Source organism: Xenopus laevis, chromosome 4L (genome assembly GCF_017654675.1).
Source record: "Xenopus laevis strain J_2021 chromosome 4L, Xenopus_laevis_v10.1, whole genome shotgun sequence".
NCBI classification, from domain to species: Eukaryota; Metazoa; Chordata; class Amphibia; order Anura; family Pipidae; genus Xenopus; species Xenopus laevis.
Window position 1 is genome coordinate 149,421,876 of NC_054377.1, and position 4,968 is coordinate 149,426,843.

Consider the following 4,968-nt stretch of genomic DNA (forward strand, 5'->3'; position numbering starts at 1 on the left):
GGGGGAAAATTCCTTCCTGACTCCAAAATGCAATGGGACCAGTCCCTGGATCAACTTGTACTATGAGCTATCTCCCATATCCCTGTATTCCCTCACTTGCTAAACACCATCCAACCCCTTCTTATACCTATCTAATGTATCAGCCTGTACCACTGATTCACTTCCCAGCTCTTCCTGTAGCACCCCTTTCCCTCCTCTAATCTCATTGGCTCCCTCCTGTCTGCTGGGAGGAGCTACTGGTGAATAAAGCATCCGACCCTTCCTTGTACCTATCTAATGTATCAGCCTGTACCACTGATTCACTTCCCAGCTCTCCCTGTAACACCCCTTTCCCTCCTCTAATCTCATTGGCTCGCTCCTGTCTGCTGGGAGGAGCTACTGGTGAATAAAGCATCCGACCCTTCCTTGTACCTATCTAATGTATCAGCCTTTACCACTGATTCAGGGAGACAATTCCACATCTTTACAGCTCTCACTGTAAATTAGTATTAATACTAATACTGTCTAAGGGAAAATATAGAACACAAAACCTCCCAGAGAGTGGTGTCTGCAGAAGCACAGAAGATGGAGCTCTGTTAAATGTGTATGGGGGGTAACACAGCTCCCAGAATCGTCCAACATATATTTCACAGCCACTCGGCGATGTCTGTTGAAGCAAGCTGAGAAGTGTCGTTCAGCAATGGCTAGAGTCCTACAAGTTGAACAGACTATGCTAATCAGATATTTCCCATGGTAACACAAAGATGAGTGAGATGTCGGGCCACAACGGGACAATTTATAAAGCTGAACATGGGTGGGATGGGCCTTTTCTAATGCAGGATCAATATGCAGTCTCCAATTGGGTATGACCGATAAAATCCCACATCCCACTTTTCTTTCCCTGCTACTAAATTGCAGAAAAGTTGTATATTTTTGTAAAAGTGCCCATGTATATAGTAAATATGGTGTATTCTCACTTTAATAGCCGAAGCTAAACAGTAAGTACATTTTATGCCAAAGTTGATAATGGCTGTGCCCAGTTTGTATCTTCCTACCAATGTTTGAGATGTAAGAGAGAAGCAGGAACAGGACTGCTACAGATGAATCCCGGGCTTCCACCATAATTATTAGAGTTCTTATCCCACTGCTTCTCAAGCCCCTAAGGGCGAGGTCACACTTGGGGGCAGATTCACTAAGGGTCGAATTTCGAAGTTAAAAATACTTTGAAATTCGACCCTCGAATTGAAATCCTTCGACTTCGAATATCGAAGTCGAAGGATTTAGCGCTAATCCTGCGATCGATCGATCAAAGGATTTTTCGTTAGATCGAACGATTAAATCCTTCGAATCGAACGATTCGAACGATTTTAATCCAATGATCGAAGGAAAATCCTTCGATCAAAAAAAGGTTAGCAAACCTATGGGGACCTTCCCCATAGGCTAACATTGACTTCGGTAGGTTTTATCTGCCGAAGTAGGGGGTCGAAGTTTTTTTTAAAGGGAAAGTACTTCGACTATCGAATGGTCGAATAGTCGAACGATTTTTACTTTGAATCGTTCGATTTCGTTCGAATTCGAACGAATTTAACCAATTCGATGGTCGAAGTACCCAAAAAATACTTCGAAATTCGAATTTTTTTCATTCGAATCCTTCACTCGAAGTTAGTGAATCTGCCCCTTGGTGTTTTTACATTGCGTTTTAAAAAATGTTTGGTTGAGCGTAAATACGCCAATGAAACTACGCGCACATGATAATATGCATTTTTCAGCCTTTCGTTTTCTTTTCCCAACGTGCATTTCTGTTTTTTTTTTGTTGTTCCCCCACAATTTTGTTTGGAAGAATTTTAGCAAACTTTTGTGAAAAAAAGCCGAACTGATCGTCAATACGCAGTGTAATTACATCGCCAGCATACAACACCGCAATTACGTTTATGCGAAAATCTCTCCCGAGACAGTTTTGCCGCAATATTGAAAATATGAGGCATATTTCAGCGAAGTGCATTTCTAAACCTGCGGGATCCCATAGAGTTCAATAATACGGTGTGCCCTTGGCGTATCTGCTGAATACCGCAAATACTGGCGTTGCATGGCGGATGTTGTCCGTGGGAATTACTATAGCGCCTATTTCATTATTTCAATATGGATTCATTTTGTGCCTATTTAAGCTCGGCTGCATGTTTTTAAAAAAGCCACGTAAAATCGCCCCGTGTCACCTCACCCCTAGTGAATGCTGCCAGGTAAGTAGAATAAGATACAATCTAGAGAGCTCATTCCTCTGAACATTCACCATTCCAGTGTCAGATCATTACAAGTTAATGCTTGGGGTTTATTCTGGGGGCACTGCGGGTAAATGTTCTACAGGTTTTGGTGCTGGTATTAAGGCCAAGCCAGAATGCTACAATATTACATATTTATTATTAAAACTGCAGATTAGGAGTTGATGAATAGGTATTGATTGATATTTTATTTACTGATCAAGAACCTTGAAGAATTTTTAATTTGTAATTGCAAAGTTGAAATATACCCTATGGGGCCCATTTATTAAACCTGGATTTTTTTTCTGGCTGAGTGTTACAATACCGGGCGGGGTCGTCCGCTGCGCCGCCGGCGGGGACCCCCGCCGCATGGTCCATAAGCCGGCGCTGGCGCCATCTTGTTTCAAGGGCGCGCCTCTTAAAGGCGCAGGCACGCTGGCGCATTTGCACCATCACGCTTTTGACGCCTGTTTGGCGCTAAATTTGAACACATATAAGGCCCATTCTGTCTCCCAGCCTGTGCCCGTGATAGGACTTGTTTCCTGGTGCTTCTGAGCCTTAGTGCATCTGTTCCTGTTATTCTGTATCTTGATTATCCGTGTTTGACCCTGCCTGTATCCTGACTACTCTGAACTCTGTATCCTGACCCTCGCCTGCCTACGACAACTCTTCCTGTTTAACCCCTTGATTGACAACCCGGTTTGACCCTTGCCTGCCTGACGATTCTATATCCGCCTGCCTCGACCCAGCCTGTCTGACCATCCTTCTGCCTAATCCTTTTGTACCGTGACCTTCGACCCAAAAAGACTTTGCTAACAGCCGTGCCCCTTCGCCAGCCAGACCATCTCGCCTTGCACCCCTCGTTAAGTCCAGGTGGCACCCAAGTAAGCTGAGGGCTCCTCCCGAAGCCCAACGGTGGTCACACTACTGGTGAAGCCGAGCCGAGACCAGGGTGCTTGGCATTTGTTCGTGTATCGGGTGCCGGTCGTGACACTGAGGTTTATAGGGGGAAAACTCAAAAAAAAAAATCTAAATCTGAAAATCCATCTCAAACTTGTCAAGGTCGTGTAGAAATCAATGGCAGACAGGGTCAGACCAGGCCGGGGAAAAAAACCCGATTGGTCCCTTGTGGGCCCCACCGTGAGTTGTGCCTGAGGGAGGGTAGTGAACGGATCCAGCATGTGTCCCCTGTTTGAGAAACAGACTTTGTTTGTGTGTCTGCTACATGGGAGCAACTACCTTGGTCCATCTGGAGAGGTATTTGGCCAGGTAGTGCTACCTGGGGAAAGTTTAAGAGCTCTTTTTGGAAAAGGGACTGAGACTCTCTTTGTTTCAAGAGTGGAGTGTGGGACTTGGTGCCTGGTAAGTAGATGCCAGGATTGGGCTGCAAAGTGTTTCCCAGGGTAGTGGGTCATTAAAATATGTGAATTGCATATTTAATCTGCATTTTTCTTCATATATAAAGTTCAATTTGTTACACAGTACTTGGTGTGTAATTATTGTTTCCTAGTGGGGCAACCCGCAAGTGTATTCCCGGATCCCATTAGGTGGAGGCACTGCTATGAGATGTAAATTCCCAGTACCCTTTCACTTAGCAAAAGGAATTCAGTACCTGTATATGGTAAGATATGTGTGATGTATATCATACATTAAGGGCAAATTCATCAAGGGTTGAATATCGAAGTCGAAGGATTTTGCGCAAATAGTTAGATCGTACGATCGAAGGAATAATCGTTCAATCGATTAAAATCGATTCGAAAACGATTAAATCCTTCGAATTGAACGATTCGAAGGATTTTAATCCAACGATCGAAGGATTATCCTTCGACCAAAAAAACTTAACCAAGCCTATGGGGACCTTCCCCATAGGCTAACATTGGGTTCGGTAGCTTTTAGGTGGCGAACTAGGGGGTCGAAGTTTTTTCTTAAAGAGACAGTACTTCGACTATCGAATAGTCGAACGATTTTTAGTTCGAATCCTTCGAATCGAAGTCGTAGTCGAAGGTCAAAGTAGCCCATTCGATGGTCAAAGTAGCCAAAAAAACACTTCGAAATTCGAAGTATTTTTTCTTCTATTCCTTCACTCGAAGTTTATGAATTGGCCCCTATGTGTAGGGATTAAAATAGGGTTACAGAACAAACAAAGGTTGGGGTTGTTTCTCTGGAGGAAATGCACTTGCAGGGACATGATAACTCTTTACAAGTATATTAGAGGAGATTACAGACAGACAGGTTGTCTAGGAGGATGTTTTTTCACACAGAAAAGAACTAGAGGACCCTTGAAAAACTGATCTGTAATTTTAAAGAGGGGGGTTCTTTACAGTGAAGGTAATGAGGTTGGGGAATGGCGTGCGGGATGATGTTGTGATGGCCGATTCAATCAATGCCTTTAAGAGGGGCTTGGATGATTTCTTAAACAAGCAGAATACCCATGGTTATAGTGATCTCAAGAGCTACAGTTAGTTCAGTATAGGTAAGTAAAGGTAAGTTAATGTCATCCTTTGTAAGGGTGTAACAATTAGCATTTAACAATTAGCAGAGTGTCTTTCCTTATATACCTTCACATATGTTTATGCTTAACCTTTGACCTAGGCACATTGCTAAGGTATGCATATTCAGTGGTCTGAGCAATATTCACGGGTTAAAAGTGCTAAAAAAAAAAAAAAGGTTAAATGTAGGAAGTGACATTTCAGGAAACAGGAAAGGAGGAGAGGTTATTTCTTCCATAGCACAC